General features: G+C 35.0%; 2 protein-coding genes across 2 annotated transcripts in view; both read right to left on the minus strand.

Moving 5' to 3' along the window:
* The window catches only part of UNC13C (unc-13 homolog C), a 239,064-nt gene that overhangs the window by 215,327 nt on the left and 4,869 nt on the right, over positions 1–18,868 (minus strand). Inside the window, exon 2 of the mRNA XM_049812315.1 lies at positions 237–303. The gene's annotated coding sequence lies outside the window, so the exon portion shown is untranslated. The remainder of the gene's footprint in view (positions 1–236; positions 304–18,868) is intronic.
* LOC126043735 (protein unc-13 homolog A-like) overlaps positions 1–18,868 on the minus strand; it is a 51,538-nt gene that overhangs the window by 12,018 nt on the left and 20,652 nt on the right. The gene's annotated exons all lie outside the window — the stretch shown is intronic.

Raw genomic sequence — 18,868 nt, forward strand, 5'->3', positions numbered from 1 at the left:
CTCCTCCTCTTTCTGTTTCAGAAGAAAAAACCCTGAGGTGAGGGAACCATACAGATTTAAGAACCAATGGGAGGAATTGCTTCTACTATCAGAAACTGAGCAGTCACATCCTTATATTCTGCTGTAACTGAATAGCAGTTAACATGAACTAGAAACCTCATACTAAATTCTCCCTCCATCTGAGAAAACTCATTAAATTACAGTAACACATGAGTAGTTTTAAGAGCAGGTCCTACCTTCTGAGTAGCCCTGGCCCATCTTGCTTTTGCAAAATTACTTCCATCAGCTTGATCTTTATTTCTCCTGGAGAAAGGCGGGGGGGAGTACCAGAACAGCAAAGTAAGACAAAAAAAATTAGAAGAGCTCTGATAAGTCTATGGACAAGCAGATCAAAGTCAGCTAGAACCACCATCCATTTTCTCTGTATATAGTATCCTCTATATACTAGAAAATATTAGGTCTGTGGAAGTTATTCTTAATATAAACTTATTCTGGTAATTAACATAAGGGTAACTTTACACTTAGCAGGAAAAGAGCTGATCCAAAGACACACACACTCATCCTCCTAGTCAATACAATAAGCTAGTCAGTAAGTACTGTTTCATTGAGTGTGTTCACAAGTGGCTTTGCTTTGTCAATATTAAATCCAAACAAGCTATGGAAAATAAAGGAAAAAAACCACTTTGTTATGATCTATTTAGCCTTCAAAATGGAAGATTTATTTTATTCATACCTCATGAATGACGTGACACCATAAGCTAGATCAATATTTGTTGCAGGGGATGACCAGGTTAAAGACAATGATCTAATGTACTTTTCTGTTATTTATGTCTATTTTCAACTCCAATCCACTTTTTCCAAAAAGCAAATAAAAGCAACAATCTAAGAAACCCTGATATTCCTATTTCAAACAGCATTGTTTCTCTCCTAGGATTTGAACATTAAAATCAAATATAAACATTTGAAAACATTTTTTTTCAAGTTTTCATAATTAGTATTTTGTCTTAGTCTTATAACAAGTGGAAATAAGGGTGGAGAAACACATTTCTCTCCCATCTTTTTCTCATTTATTTCCAAGTACCCTGCCATTCTCTACTTGGGCTGTTAGTAAAATAGAATGTCTACAGTGAAGAGTCCCCAGACCTGATGGTGATTTGACTGCATACAAATAATACACAGCATACAAATAATTGATTCCGTATACAGGGAAAAATAAGCAGACACTAGACAGTAACTACAGCAAAGCACACGACAGTATGTCCATATGCTAATTTTCTCCGCTGTAACAAAATACTAAACTGCACTTCTGAAACAATTCCCATTTATCCAGGCATTCTGAAGCATTTAAGATATGTTCAAGCAGAGATGACCGACTCACAGTATCCGCTCTGGATTACAGGGGGTTCCATTAATTCTAAGGGTATACTGGCTTGAAAAGACATGATCCCTGCCCCTTTTATTATCAACAGGGTATAAAAGAGCACTGGTAAAAGAAGGTATTTCCTGATTATAGTGGTTCATAAGTCAAGATTACAAGGTCTGGCATCAAATGGCAGGAGGAGAGAAGAAAAAAACAACAACAAAACAACCCCAAATCACCAAGGGGGAGGGGTGGGGAGGAAACCTTTGAATTTCCTCGGTAAAAGCATATCCTTGTGAGACACAGAGCTAACACCATCACCAGGTCTTTGCAAACTGCACTAAAAGAGTTACTGAGAAGACATCCTGGAACCATTTATACCTCTGAAGGCCTGCAATAAAGCTTTACAAGAGAATGGGGGGGGGGGGGGAACCCAAAAAACCCCACAAACCAACAAACCAAAACACCACCTCCCATGAAAAAGCTACCACAACAAAAACTTACATTTGATCAGATAATTATCATTAACAGAACTCTAACAAAGTTTTGAAATAAGAATCTATTATGCAATTGGTTGCCCCCACACAGAAGTTGTATAGTTACACAGGCTAATTATAATGCAGTTTCCTTATTCGGCTATTTCACCACACCTGTGAAGAATGTTGGTTCAAGCTGAAAAATGCTAATTCAGTTCATGGCTGCTAAGCACAGGTTAAAATAATTAGTATAGACTCTACCACTCTTACAAGAATCTAAGTAATTCAAAAGATACTGCCTTGTACAATAACAGTTAAGTAGCAAAATAAAAGTATACATTAAAATTCTGTAGGTAAAATCTACAGAGGACAGTAGCAGCCTGCCTACTAAGTATAGTTAAAACTTATTTATATTATACTTCAGTGATATCCCTAGGTCCACACATTGCTACTTAATTATCTTGGGCTTTTGGAATAGTGCTCTTTTATTTGAGGAGAAAAATGTTCTCTTTGATATGCACAGCTGAGTACACATGATGCAAACCAAGTATGAAGAGGCTTGTCTTCCCCTGCCCTCATCTCTGAGGCTGCATGTTTGCAGGTTCAGCCTTTTTCCTTTCCACATCTATTCACTTTTTTCTATTGAAAGGTCAATCAGCCAAGTGGTACTAGCAATTAGTCCACTCTATCCTGCTTCTGTTAACTAGACTGGAAATACTAGGTAATAATTAACCTTAGGAATTATTAGGGTAATTAACTTCAAGGTCAGATGGAGAGTTGGTTGTCAATGTTGTTTCAGAAGGAACGCATAATGTACTCAGGCAGATAAAAACGTTTAACTGGTTTAGAACACTTTTAGAAAGACATTGGTCTGTGATAAGACTGCTGAGCGGTGCAGAAAAGTAAGGCAGTTCAACACACTTCTCCTTATGCCTCATAAAAACTCAGCATAGACAGACACAGTAGAAGCAGATTTTTACCTGTTTTTCCTGATTTTGGCTGGGATAGAGTTTTCTTTCTAGTAGCTGGTATAGTGTTATGTTTTGGAGTTAGGATGAGAAGAATGTTGATAACACACTGATGTTTTCAGTTGTTGCTAAGCAGTGTTTATACTAAGGCAAGGATTTTTCAGCTTCTCATGCCCAGCCAGCAAGAAGGCTGGAGGGACACAAGAAGCTGGGAGGGGACACAGCCAGGACACCTGACCCAAAGTGGCCAAAGGGATATTCCATACCATATGATGTCATGCCCAGTATATAAACTGGGTGGAGCTGGTGGGAGTGGTGGTGGTGGATTGCTGCTCGGGAACTAACTGGGCATTGGTCAACGAGTGGTGAGCAATTGCATTGTGAATCACTTATTTTGTATATTCCAATCCTATTATTATTATTGTAATTTTATTATTGTTATTATTATTATTGTCTTCCTTTCTGTCCTATTAAACTGTTCTTATCTCAACCCAAAAGTTTTACTTTTATTTCCCCCCCCCCCCCCCCCTCCAATTCTCTCCTCCATCCCACTGGGTGAGTGTGGAATGCAGCTGCACGGTGTTTAGTTGCTGGCTGGGATTAAACCATGACACCTGTCCACTTTTTGCTGACACTGAGATTGGTCCAGTTTAGACAAGAAACAACTGTTAAACTTCTATTTAGATCTATTAAAACGAACTAGTTACCTGACAGAAAACAGTTTCTCAATACTGAATAAAGCCTCCAGATGGCATGCAGTTTACAGGAACTCTGAGTAGCAAAGACTACCAGATACTGCTGGGAATGATCTGTACTGCTAACTGAACTATGTACAAGGAACCTATTTTGTTCCAGGCAAATACACTGCTATAATTTTCTTAAACAAAGAACATAAACAATAACAGAAGATTAGGAGAACTTCACACAAGCATTAAGTCATAAAATAAGGGAATCGTAGCTGATAATTAGAAGAGCATTAATTCCCCCTGGCAGAACAACCAAAAAGCTTGGAAACAAATTAAGATAAATGCCTTAAGAGTGCCTGAAAAATCATACCGATTCACTGTTCCTACAACATAATGCCTATCTGTGGTCTCTGAACCAGTGCAGTTCACAAGAACAATGAGAAGGGGAAAACTAGAAGAGAAGACTCATAACAAGAAGTCCAGCAATATTCAGATATTACGAACTCAGCAAGTAGCCTAGGTCAAAGTTTTGATGCACTATGCATCAAACTTAGCAGGCCTCCACATCTCCTAGCCATAAGGATCAAAATAACCAATCTTGTTACAGTCAATTTACTAATAGCAGACAGTTATGTGCAAAGGAATGCAGAGGCCAGATAAACATGAAGGCTGTTCAGTCTGGTTTATCAAAAGCTACGGATTTTTAATAGAAAACAGAAGTTACACTGACACTTTTATTTAATCGATGTTTTCCCTCTCAATTATGTTGCCCAAATACATTAAAATTGGTCTAGTGTTTCAATGATGATTTGCACTTTCGTAAAATTAAATCTCACTACAGACTTCATTGTAAAGCAGTTAATTATATAGTAGTTGCAGTGTGGCCACATACAGACAAATAATGACATTCTCTGAATGCTTATTTGTTTGCAATAGGCAGTCCTGAACATCTGCATTGATTTCTAAGTATTCACCATTAATGTGGATTTTGTCAGCTTTGAATATAGCTGGAATTATACTATGGAAGAAAAATTGAAATAATTACACTCTATTATGACATGACATTTTTTAGTCGGCAATTTCCACTCCCCACTAGCAACAGTCATGCTGGAACTAACTTCTTGTGCTTAAATCAATCTCTAATGGATAGATCAAGCAGAGTTGTACTCGGGTATACCCGAGTATACCACCACAAAATTCATTTTGTTCTGTTTCCTTCCTTTAAATATGCTTTTCAGGAAGTTCTGATAGTTGTCATTCTTGTAAGAATATGGAATAAGGATGCTGATGGTAATTTCTAGTTTTACTCTGCATTCTTCTATAGTTCAGAAGGAGGATAGGAAAGAATAAAGAATGATGAAGAACAGCTTCTGTATTCTTTGGAATACCAAAAAGAGTGCTTTCAAGTACTATGCTTCTAAAGCTGTAACTTCTGAAACATGCACAATTTAATGTGCATTGGAAGTATATGATAAGTTTGTAAGATACTAGAAACTTTTTGGAGGAGGATTTACACATCTGTTACTCACCTAGTCTGCAGCAGCACAAGTTCTTTGGGAATATCTCTGTTGGTGCAGCAAAGCACTAGATGCAGAACTTGCTACCACAGCCTTGCACATCAAGCCAAAGTGGCATTAGCAATATTACATACACCTGGGCTACAATAAACTTGTCCTTGTTATAGCACCTGCCAGGAGATTATCTGAAGCTGACTGCACTGAAATAGTTTCCAGCTGAAAACAAGGTGCTTTGCATCACTAGCTTTCAAGTCAACTCCTGCACTTAGTAGAAGGGAACACTGTTCTTATCAGAAAGTGTATCTGGGATGTAGAACTACAAAAATGATATTCCACTAAGGATTATTGTACTATAAAGCTACAATTCAATTTTAACTCATTTCATAGGCCTCAATTATACAGTACAGATACAAGAATCAGTATAATATTAAAAAGTTGTGCAATAAGTAGCAGTTTAGTAAAACACTAGGAAGAACTGTAGGCAGTCTGGGTTCACCTTAGCTGTAATCATGCTAACAGGAAGTGAATGACTTGATAAAATTGCAAAGGAGAATTAAGTGAGCTAGGCTTTCTACAGTTAGCTATATCACAGTAAGGCTTACTTTTTTAACCCTCCCATAGATTCATATAATTTAGCATTTCCCAACTACCTCATAATTTTTGTGTGTCTTGTGACAACAGAAGGCAGACTTTGCTTCAAGATACTTTTTTGGTAGCATTAAATCTATACCCCTACAGAGGTTCCCATTTACAGATGCTCAAGTTGTACTTAAAAATGTAGTTTCCAAACACTAGAGCAAAGAACAAAACTTGCTTAGAGATCAGCAACCAGTTACTCATCTCTACAGTAAAGTTTTAGTTTTAAGTCTGACTATACTTTTTTCTTTTGCATTTGCTTTCTTATTATCTACAATCCTAAGTTTCAGTAGCTATATTATCATCTTCAATCATATGTTTACATCAGTTATATTACTGCTGGTTTTCACTTTGAATAGTTTACAGTTCTGAGTTCTTGGTGGTTTTTTGTCTGTTTGTGTGTTTTAGAACTAAAATTGTGAGTCCTTAGTTTCTTTGGGATAAGGTACTAAATTTTACCTTATCAGCTTGTATTTTGAGAGCACCATTATCTACAGTAATGAAATAACATTTTCTGATTTCTTTGAGATCACCTTGTGTACCTACCTAAAACACATAGTACAGCAATAACATGTAATAACATCCATCTTCTAACCATTCAGATCCAAGTGTTTAGTAACACATGAACAGAAACTAAAATACGCTTAAATATATGCTTTAGTTTAGTTCTTAAGAGTTTTTCTTCCCCCACTTTTTCAGGTTACTTACCTAATCATTAAGAACTTGAGTCTTATATAAGACCTACATCTTTTGACTCACCTCTAGAGAAAATTAATGAAATTTCAAGGTATGCATTTATCCGCATAGCAGAACTATTTTTTTCCAAGTTTGAGTATCTCCTCCCCCTTACTCAAGATTTTCATAGGCATAATTCACGTTGATATTGATCTTCATATTTTCCTGAAGGAAGATACCTATTCCTGCTTGCTTTTAGAAATACCCCTGAGCCAAGTCCATTATCTGTACAGCTACTAAAAATAACCCATCAATAACTGCTGCCTGATTACCCCTCCTCTTCCTGGGCACAATTAACTATTTGTTGCAGGGAAGTACTTTCCTCTCCCTAGTGTGTTTTCACCCTCCAGACTATAGATTTATGGATTGTTGCTGTCTCTGTTAAAGCTGATTCAGGAAATCACAGCTTACTTTAACAATTAATTTCTAGTCAGGTTATTTTAGTGTTCTGTCTTACAATATTACCCAACAAACTTTTGTTTCATCACAGATTGAGAGATAGTAAACTATTCCGTGTAGCTGAGAATGGGTACTGGGAAAGGGAGATAATAACTACTTAAACTTCTGTATTTAACAAAGTCACCAATTTGATACACTATGAAATTAGTGCATAAGTTGTGCTTTTCCTGAATGTTACTGACATAATTATAATTTAATTAATAACAATTATAGTTTATTTAATTATAATTAATTATACATATGTTTCACTGCCTTCTTTTGAGTAAGACCCATCCTAACAGCATTCAAACCTCTTGCACAGTCTTTGAGGCATCCTGTGACGTACCTATAGACACTAGACCTGAATTTAGTGCTCTAAGCATTTCAAAGGACTGACTGACCTCTAGGTAAAACACAAATTTTGTCATTGGTGTGAAAGGAGGCAAAATCTCACTCTAATGCAGCTTTAATTAATGGAGCTGGACAAATCACATGAGCTCAAGATTAAAGATATATTAAAGGTTTCCATATATGAACAGGACAGCAACCAGAATAAAGGGTCAAATTAAAATGAAATCAGATAAATTCTCTTTATGATTATAATCTGAAAAATTAAACTGCACTGACAGAGGAAGCAGAGGGGTAAAAATCATACATTTTGTTTATTAGGAAATGGCAATTTAGAAGGATTAAACTGGAACCAATAAAAGAATAGGGAAGGACAAATTCTGAAAAATGTTCCAGAACTGAGGGATACTGGATTATGAAGTTTGTTTCGCCATCTTTGGGTACTTTGTTTTTCTAATGCAAAAATAAGCAAAGGCGCATAAAGCAAGTTGTCATTCAAGACCTACTGTTAGTTCCTCTGTGAAATAGCTTCATTTATACTACCACTTACATGTTGTGACAAACTAAACAATCTCTGGGTCACAACTGTACAGTATGATAGAGGAATTCTATTCCACTAACAGAAAAATGCTGAAAGATCTTTTTTTTGTGAATCTTCAATAGTTAGAATTCCATCAGTGCAGAAGTTAACATACACACATACACAAAAAGGCAAGATCTATAGAAACTTGAATTCATACAGAGAACAAATACTTATACGGGGTTTGCAGTGACAGCCAAAGGAATGTGAGATTTTGTTCTACTTTTGAGTCAATCACAAAATTATTTAGGAATAAACTTAACAAGTGCATAGATCCCTACTTGTTTTAGGTCACTTCAAATGTTTAGACTTCAAAAGATGTAGATGTATTTTGGATTCAACATTGTGGGATTTTCTTGTTATTTGATGAACTATTTTTCGCAAACATTAATGTGCACCTTTCTCAAAAGGTTTGGTTTGTAAGACTGGGTGGCATCTTGTTTTCATTATGCTGGAGGAATTTATTCAATTACATTAGACCTTATTCTGAAGAACCACTACAACTGAAGGCCTGGAGCTGAAGTGTGTGAAAACAGAGATGTACAGTAATGCATGTCTAAAATATTTAAATTCCAATTCTTACAATTCAAAGCTGTGAACTGGACTGAAAACTGTCATTCAGATCAGTCAAAACCACAGCCTGTGATTTTGATCTTAGTATGCTTAGTATTGTGCCAGTACGCAATAGCTCATATTTTTCCCTAGACTGCTATAGAACAGTAGCTTTGAAGGCAGATTCTGGGTTTTTTTTTAAAGTGTGCCAAAACAATAAATCAACATCTTACAAAGTAACCTTCAAGCTTTTCTGGTGGATACAAGGATACTACAAGGCAGTCTTGCTACCTGAGAAATCCTCTCAAGATACATTATCTCTTCAGTGCTGCAATAGCTATATTCATTGTTTCCAAAGTGCAAGATATTTATCAGAACAAAAGAACATGCAATTAGGACAGAAATTGATTGACAAGACCAAAGGCTGTCACAGAAGAGAAGTGACACAAAGAAACACGTGTTGGTGTGAATAAGACACTAGCAAGACACTGTTTTGCTGTCCAGTGAAGTGCCAGTTTCTAATCAATCTTGAATCTGTCAAAGTGTCATCTTGGACAGTTCCCAGAAAGAAAACAATGTCAAACTGACACTTATAGAAATTTTATTAATTAATCCAGATTTTGCCTGGTTTTGCCACTATGTAGCTATTTCTTAGTTACCTGTTTCAATGCCATATCATTAAAACCATTGCTTTCTTCTAATACGTCCAATTAAAAAAATAAGTAGTTTTTATCCAAATTATACTGGAAAGACATTTTTCTTTTTTTTCAGCTGAACTCAGTCTTTCTTGTACATTATCAAGTCTCTGTATTCATAACCAATGCCTAATGTTTCAATTTTTAAAAAAAATTCAAATTCAGTATTATAAATGTCTTTGATTGTATATGCATGCAACAAGAAAACGAAATAAATATGTGACCTTTAGAAGTAGGATGGACCTATAGAGTGTGTTACATCACACTTCCACATCTAGATCTCTCCCTCCATTTCTAAATCAATCTTAGAAAAAAAATCCAACAAGCTTACTTTCATGTCAAAGACTGTGTGAAACTCTCACTATTTGTAAGAGAAGTTTCACAGAAGAAGCTGTACTGTGACTATTGCCTGAACTTGGCCTCATGCATGAAATTGTACTTGAGTATTATAAACTTATCTCATACCTGTGGATACATATTTAGCTAACAGTCACAAGAGCATTCCAGACGCCTTTGGAAGGCCTTGAACAGAATAAACAAGAAGACAAAAAAAGAAAGATGCCAATTAGAAGAACACAGGTGTGCATTCCACGATAAAGGGAACTTGGCACAAAGAACCTCAATTTGGCAGTTTATCTTGACCAGTTAGACTGAGACAAGTTTCACATGTTTTAGTTGATATAACCAATTATGTCCTATGTTTATGCACGTGTACAGAGTTAGTATAAACAATATCTTTTGTTTATATGCGTGTACAGTGTCAATATAACCAATCATATTTTATGCTTGTGCGCATGGACACTATATGCTTGGATGCAGCAACCAATCAAAGCTTTTAAGGAACTTAGAGAATTGTATAAGAATGATCAGCTATGCTCAATAAACTGGTGACTTTGATCATCATATTGGTGTCCTGTCGCCCGTCACCGCATGGAATTTCGCAACACATGGATTCAATCTGTATCTACTTCTAAACTAAGTGAAGCATAGAAATACATAACTACTGATAATTCCATCATGTTGAATAGTTTTAAGATTTTTGGCTTATTGTTTTAGCTAATGAAAGGATATAACAATAGGGTATAATAATAACAGCTATGTAATTTTTAAGAAAAACAATTTTTGAAGGAATCTGTTGTTCTTCAGAAACTCTCAAACGGTTTAATAACATGAAATGTCCTTGCCCTCCTCCTGCACCAGAATGTTGAGTGCTTATCTAGTGTTTTACCATAACCCTTACCTGCTGTAGCAAAAAAACAGAACAGGATTTACTTTAGGGATCTAATGCTGCTCCTATTTTCTCCTCCTATCCAGCTTGATTTGCAACAAGTAAGGAATAGGAATAACAGAGGAAGTTCTAGTGCTCTGCATAGACTTCTTTAGCTTAAAGCACTGGAAAATTTTATATGAAAGCATGTATATTATCTGCTGTAAATTAGATCTCATCTGCTCATATTTAAGTCATCTTTAAAAGGACTCTTGCACTGCAAAAAACAGTTGGGTTTTAGTCCAAACTTGATCTGTACCGGTAGTGTCTGCACTTAGGTGATCTGTGTTTTCCCTGACCTTCAGTAACTGCTGCACCGTAAAGCAAAAAAGCTGCCTGCCGTTTCTTCACATCATAGGTTTATATGGCTTTTCTAACCTTGAATCTCAATATCCAAGTCAGAAAAGGCAAGTGTTTCCAAGGGAAATGATTTTACTGTTTGGGAATACATTTGAGTCTACTGCATAGTAACTCATAGTAACTATGAGTTCAGGAGGACAATTTATTCAGTGAATTTGTTTAGTCATATATCCATGATTGCTAGTCCATGGACAATATGCTAGAAAAGTCTGCACTGGTAATCCACATCAATACTTGAAATTCCATTTGAAAAATCCATACAAATAGGTAATCAATTAATGAAGAAAAAAAAGTAATATGAATTTATAAGTAGCTTACTGCTTTCATTGTAAACCAATCAAAATTCAAGCTATGAGTTTGTAACCAACCAACTGCTAAGCAAATGAGTAAATTAATTCCAGTGAAGTTTACTCTGCATGTGAATGTGCTGGTATCTTTCAGGGAAGCAGCTTAAAGATGAAATATGGCACAGCACTAAGAGCCTAATGAAACTTTTCATAAACCTCTGCTCCTCTTCCCACAGGAGCCCTCTTTTCTCCTCTGTTGCATAGCTCTTTCTGGAGAGTTCTTGTGTCTCTACCTAAAATGGCTGCATTTTGTATTTTTGAGATAAGTCATACAGACAAAGGGAATTTCCCTGCACAAGAACTGATACCTGACTTGACTATTTTAGCTTTTCTATAAGTGAACGGCTTTTCTAGCAGTTTCAAGGGAATGCTTGCACAGAGGTTGAATATATAACTTTTAAACACAGCTGTAGGTATTAATTAGACAAAATAGTTCCCAGAAGCTGACAAGGCTACTTACTCAAATAAATTACTACTTATGTAAGTAAGGCCTAAGTAAAGTGTGTTAACCTTTATAGCATGCAAGTAACCCTTTTAGGAATGAAAGATGAAATCACTGCATAACGGTAAAGTGTTAATACAGTTACATGAGAACAGAAACACCTAAAATGGCATAGACCTTAATTAATCTAGGACAAACAAAATTCCCAAAGCCTTTCGTATTCCATTCTCACCTAAAGAATTCATCATGAATAATGTTATTACACAGAATCTCAGGGGAATTCAGAATGATTTGTCATTTATCATGAAAGGTTGTCACCGTAACACACAATACAAACCCATGAATATTAATAATGAAGTCAATTAAAGCTCAATATCAGGTCACAATAGGATGCAAAACAATCACTGGAACACTTCAAATCACACAAGTGAAACAGACCCTTGTGAAAAGATTTAAAGAAAAGAAAGTTATAATATCTGATTTCTGGGAAGAGCAAAACAGTATGGTTTGATAGGGATAGATATTGGAAAAAACAAATAGTAATTTCTGCCATGTGACAAAGATATTTACATTTTATTTTAATACATAACCTATTTTATAATTAGGTTTTGTAGGTTATTTTATGTATACTGTAGGATATCAAACTTGCCTGTAGCTTTTGTGCCAGAACTAGACACTATACCTCTTCTCCTGCTGGAAGTTTCTCCATAATTATCTCATTCCTAGATTGGAATACGAGGTCATGTTCAAATACAAGGAAAGACCTGAAAAATGTGTATATTTAAAAACTGTGCTGTATTAAACCAATTATCCAAAATACAAAACTTTATTTCTACAAGTTACTCAGAGCACCCCAAGCAGAGCTGCTAAACAGTTTGTCAGATTAATTCCTTTTAATTCTGCAACAGAATGCCTGTCTTTACAGAGACATAACATGGAAATATAAAGCTCTATATTATATTTTTATTAAGAGATAATTTAGACAAGACTACTAAAATAAAAATTCAGTTTAAACAATTCCATTTATCATCAATAACTCAATGGTTTTAAAAAACCCACAGCAGTAATTTTCAATCAATAGTTGATGTCTGTTGCTGTCCTGAGTGTAGAAATAGACTTCATCAGACCAGCCTCACCTGGGGCCTCCCCAGGGGGATTCACGAGCCCCACAGCTCCATTTAAGTTCAGCCCTCGGCCTCCAGTCCACACCTGAGGTTATGTTGCAGGAGTGACACTCTCTAGCTCAAGTACAGCTCTGCCTAATGTACCCATTGATCTAGACCCTCACTCTTGGACTGATTTCCTGGCTTGCGCTTGACCTTGCTTCATTATGGACCTGCCTGGTGATCATTGTGCTGCATCTTACCCTGGTTGCCATCACTAGACCTGATCTTGACCTGTAAGAGTTGACTTACCAGTTTGACCTTGGACCTGTTCAATCACCACAAACTTATCTGGTCATCTGTACTATTGTGCGACCTTTGCTGCTACTCCCAGGCTTGCCTAGGGCTAGCAGGTTGGGGCACTGGCTGATGAGGCCCCTGCCCTGCTTGCTGTGTTACTATGCCTGACTGCTCATCCCTTGGGGAGCAGCTGGCTGCACTGACTCATCTTCAGTTACCTAAAGCCTTAATTCTGCATTCCATATTTGTAAAAACTCAGCTGAGTATGAAGATTTTTGCTTTCAGAAGTGCCACAAAGATCAGATTCATAGCTGCGCACTGCATAATTTTACAGCAAACTTTTAAATAGATCCTATGGTGAACTTCGTGATGTGAATTAAAGCTTTAAAAACAAACAAAAATAATCTACCAAAATCTATTTGGGATAATTCTAGGAAAGAAAATGTACATCAACATGTCATATCAGCTCACCATCATTTGTTCTACACTTGCCAAAGTAAATCTGTTTTGTTCCCTACTACTCTTCTTAACAGTTTTATACATAATTCATTGTTTTTTCTGACAGAATTGTCAATTCCCTAAATGTTCATTTTCTCAGTTCTCTCGATGTCCTTTTTCTCAATCTCTTTCAAGTACAATGTTTTCTCTACATACTGCTAACTGCTAATTTATCTTCTTTTCATTGTTTTTCACTCAAAATTTTTTAACATATAAAACTGGTAACAGTTGTAAAGTTGACATCGTTATAAACATAAAGTAGAGGCATATAACAAAACCCATAAAAATTTCTAAAACTTCAAATTCACTATATTTATGAGACTTAGTATTCTCCAGCTCTAACTGTAAACTTTTTCTATACTTTTCCTGCTGTGGAGAGCTACTGCTACATTCTTTAAAATTCTTCAGAAGCTTTTTTTTTTTTTTTTGAAGTGGATTTTGAAAGAACTACTTTTACTGCAATCAAGAGCAATAGTTCTTGGCCACAGAAGATCTGAAGGAAAAACACATTTGAAAAAAGCAAGAGCGTGGAACTGAACTCAGAAAGGGCAGCAGGGCAGGAAGGATCATCAATGAGCATGTTAGTTTGAGTGACAGATGAGAATTAAGCCTGGGGAACAATGGAATGAACTGTCAGCACTACAGTGCTATTCAAAAGGGCTTAAGTTTACATAAGACTGTAAGCCACTATTACAACAATTTTCTCTTATTGAAAAGCTCTGTCTTGCTGTAATAAAATAAATTAATAACATCATTTATTTGCAGTTTTAAATGACCTATAAAACTGAACCAAACATTACCTAAAGCAGAATACCTTCCTACCCACACTGCTTTCTATAAATCGAGTAGAAAACAGCTGCACAAGCAGCCAAAGAGCTTAGAGGAATGCTCTTTAATATGTGAAAATAGTTCATATTCAGGGAAGTCACTCAGTTGGTGGGTATTTGATGTAAACAGCCATTCTACCTTGCCTTTGGAATATCGAAGTATTACATGAGTTAAACTGTTATCTAGAGAAAAAATAAACCAGCTCTTTGAGAACAGCAAATAAAAGAGATAGTTGCAGCAGCCACTTATCAAGATTCGCATTCTCTTCTTTTGAACTATTCTGGACATCAGCTGTTTCTTCTTATGTTTTTCTATTCTGAGGGTACTTTCATATACTTGGTGCTTTCAGAAAATGCACCAGTGAGTGTCTAATGCTACAAATACCAACTTAGAGAAAGAATGCAAGTTTAAAGTAGATGAGTTTCAGCTGAGATGTACAATAGCTTTTGCTAATATTAGGTCTTAACATGGCCATTTAGTTATAAAATTCTGCTAATTGTCCTCTGTATACTTTTTCTATAGCTAAGGAAAAGTTAGGTTGTTTTACCTACCGTCCCATTAAAATAAATATATAAATGATGTTTACTCAATATTTTTTATTTGCATTTAAAACAAAGACTAGAAACCAGTAATTCGTGCTCTAGGAAATAACCACATACTGTAAAAGCATTACTCATATTAAGAATACACAGATTCCAGATGAGATTCTATCATGCTAGGTACTACAGAAATGAGAAAATAATGTTGGTTTCCAACTTAAAGATCTGTATATTGTGCTATTTATGTAAACTCTATGATACCATCAGAAAATAATTTTCTCTTTCTATGTACTGTGAAGGTTTACATATATCAGCTACAATTTCTGCATTCAGGCTCAGTATCTTGAAAACAGATTTGATATAGCTCAATTAGTTATAATTGTTTTACCAAGACCATTTTTACTTGTCAATAAAGGGTTTGAGGAGGAATAGGAGACTAAGTATTTAATATTTTTTTGAATCTGGTACTTCTGTCTTGAAGGAATTACAGGGAAATTTCAAACAGTACTGGACACCTATGTTTAGCCAAACTGAATTCTACCCAAGTCCCTGCCTGAAAAGTATTCCTTGGAGGTACACCTCCCCTCCACAGCCCTCCCCCGATACCGCATAACCCGATACCCACCCCCCACCCACCCCCCCAAAAAAAAAAAAAAAAAAGGCAGAAGAAGAAAACCCAAAACACCACAGAGCCCAATAAGGACAATACATCTGAAAGTGCAGTACTGTGTTGGCTGGAGCAGCTTAACCACTTCGAAAGAATATGCACTTGGATGAAACATCATACTGTGAGATGTCCCTCACAGCTTTCCAGAACAAATGAAGCTGCTGCCCTGGGAAGCAGTAGTTCCCTTCTTCAAATGTGTGGAAAAGCATAGTCATACAACTGGAGCTCTCTAAAACAATGGCACAGGGACTGCAATCATGTAACATGTGGCATCATTTTAGAGAACAGCCTCAGAATAATAATTAAATGCAAAAGCCCACTAATTACAATGTCACCAGCTTTTTATATTTTAAAAGTAACATGCCAGTTCTGAAAGGCTGGGAACCGGTGGACATAGCCATAAGGCTTACATGTGACCTATATTTTTTGTCAGCCTGCCTTCTACTTTTCATTCTTTTGGACCTTATTTCTTTTTGGCAGCAAACACGAAATGAAACAATAACGCATCATGGAAGATCACTTATGCTTAGCTATTCTGTAATACAACTTTGAGAAACAATCTGTCATTGAATGATCACAACAGAAGACAAACATATATGGACAAATACTATCTACTTGAACACCTATGGCTACACAGTGGAAATACGGTTTTAGTTTCAGGAATTCCTGACCTGTAGCCCAAAAGGTGGAGGTAGAAATTTTCATGGTTAAAAATAATTTTATGCCTGCCTATCAATTTTTCTGTTATGTGGCATGAATAATTAAACAGATTACTGGACAAATGGCTGTAAAGTGATCACTTCAAATGAATTTAGACCTTAGCAAATCCTTGCTTCTCTGTATTTAAAAACAGGGAAGATTAATTACATTTTGAAGAGGCCATTTAACTCCCAGGATGCTTCAAGCATTAGGAAACTTCTAAGACTATCATTAAACTTTCTTTTCAGTTTTCATCTGTTTGAAAAAAATTTGTATGTTGCTGTCACACCACATTAATTAATATCATTTTAATGACTATTACATTAAAATCAACATTGCTAGTGGTTGCAGATCACAAAGTCCAATTTTAGTAATGTATCTCCTTTTAAGACTCAGCAGTTACCATCACCAAAAACATTAGACTGGAGGAAACACTGTCAAAGCCAAACACTTTAGAACCAAATACTCAAAACCAACTTTGTCCATAAAATCTATACAGGTCTAGCATGTTTTTGTAGGCAGCATATCCCTCTTTCATTTCCTGTATGAATACAAGGATTTATGATGACATCTACTCATATGGCTTATGTAGGTAGAAATAAATAAACCTGAAGATTGGATTTTTTTTTTTAATGTAATCAAGTCTTATTTTCTCCTTGTCCAATGATTGATTTATAGCTCTGCAGAGAAGACAAGTATCACAGGACATATCTATATTCTTTTTAAAAGAACGATCCTTAGGACATATCTGTATTCTTTTTAAAAGAAAGATCCTTATCTGTGTTACTGTACTTCCTTGGGGTTTGGTTTTTTGGGGGGTTGTTTGTTTGTTTTTTAAAAGAATTATTTTGTTTAATTTTGCTTGTTTTGGAAATGCCCCTAATCAATTGTATGCTATTCAGTTTAGTTTCCAATTGACAGGCCCTTGCATAGTACTTTCTTTGTTTAAGTGATTGACTGTGGACCGCAACATTAATATTTTCTAATTATTGTTGTTAACATTGTCAATGTATTTGATTGCTGTTTTTAAAATACAGCAAACATTTTTTAATACAAGATTGTGAGGGTAACATTTTCAAAAGCTGATCACTAAATTCCTTTGAAAATGGAACATAAGAGCTCACCATTTTGATGCGTAATTTTTTTTAATGTACTTTTTCAGCATAATCTTTCTTTTGTTTCAAACAGCAGTTGTTCAAAACAGTAATTTTACAAAACTTTTTTTTTTTTATTCTGGTTATTCTGAGATCTAGATTATGGATTGGTTTCAATCATGAAGAGTATTTTCCATTTTAATTTTGCAGTTAAATTAAACATCTATAAACTTATTGAGAATACAAGCATCGATTGTACTATTTCAGTTTCAAGTTGCAAGTATATGAATTGCATAGATTAATTTTTATGCTTATGTAGCTTGACTGTAAATAGAACATATAGTTTTCCTTTAAAGCTTTTTATCAACTTTAACATTTCATGTAATATTGCATGTACTTTATTCACTTATCTGCAGTTCTAATTCAAATAATTGTAGCTTAAGGCAATTATGTCATACCATATTGCTAATATGATAGATGTATATGTGACTTCCTGAGTATGATGACACACAAGAAGCACACATGAAAAGTATGACTTCACTGAAGAGTATAGCTCAAATACTTATATGCATATTTTTCCTAAAGAAGCAGCATATAATTATATGAAGTATTCATTCATTGTGTCCTTCTTCATAATTTATATATTTTTAAATTATAAGACACTTCATTTTCCGTCATTCTGGTGTAAAATATGTACATTTCTGGCTGTTCTGGTGTAAAATATGTACATTTCTGGCTGTTCTGGATATATAGCAACATACTTGTACCTGAATGGTACCATGAAATACTTAGTCTTTCAAGTAGTAGCATTCAGCACTGGCTACTAATAATGCTAATGCATACAGAATGAACCAATTGATTTATTGTATGGTTACTATACACATCTGGAATGAACTATACACCAAAATACTTGACTGCTGATTTTTAAAAAAATTACAGTCATTCATTCATTAATTACATTCATTGGAGCAAAACTTAGATTTATTTTTTTTAAATGGTATTTTCACCTTCTCTTTCTCTTTTTTTTTAAAAAAGACTCTGGGAGAAAATATATCGCTCTAATTAGAAGTCACTTAATCATTTTACCACATCCTTCATATTCTGATCTAGTTAATTTATGATTTATGGAAAAAGTTAATCAATTACACTTAATTAGCGATCAGTCTACATCTAGAGTCAACTGCCATAAACACCATTTATGTATATAACCAAAGAATTGACAAATAAATATCAGTATAAAGAACAGATTAATGAAGAAATTTTATACACATTAATACTTAAATATTTAAAGGATAGTTAAATTTGGTGTTTAATACAGCCATTCAAAACAAATAGTCTAATCTACTTCCCTAACTTCTCAAATTTTTCTTATGTATTTTTATAGTACAAATGCAGTTATCTTGAATAAATACACCTCTACCTTTAATTAAACTTTAAAATGATCATCACCAGTCTGCTTATAATCTTTGAAAATATCTATTACTAGATGAAAAAATTTCCCCCTTAAAAATATTATCCAGTAATTCAGTGATGATCCTAAATTTAGTAATAAAAAAGTTCATTTAAATTCAATAAAATTATCTGGGACAAAGAAGCAAAGGAAAGAATTCCATAGCCAGGTTAAGTTAATTTCTTTTTGTTTAGCTTAACCTGCTCATAGGCTTAGATCTCTGTTGAAAAAGGCATCTCAGCCCAGATGATATGCTAATAACTGGACATGTGATTAGAAAAAT

This window comes from Accipiter gentilis, chromosome 10, assembly GCF_929443795.1.
Source record: "Accipiter gentilis chromosome 10, bAccGen1.1, whole genome shotgun sequence".
Lineage (NCBI taxonomy): Eukaryota > Metazoa > Chordata > Aves > Accipitriformes > Accipitridae > Astur > Astur gentilis.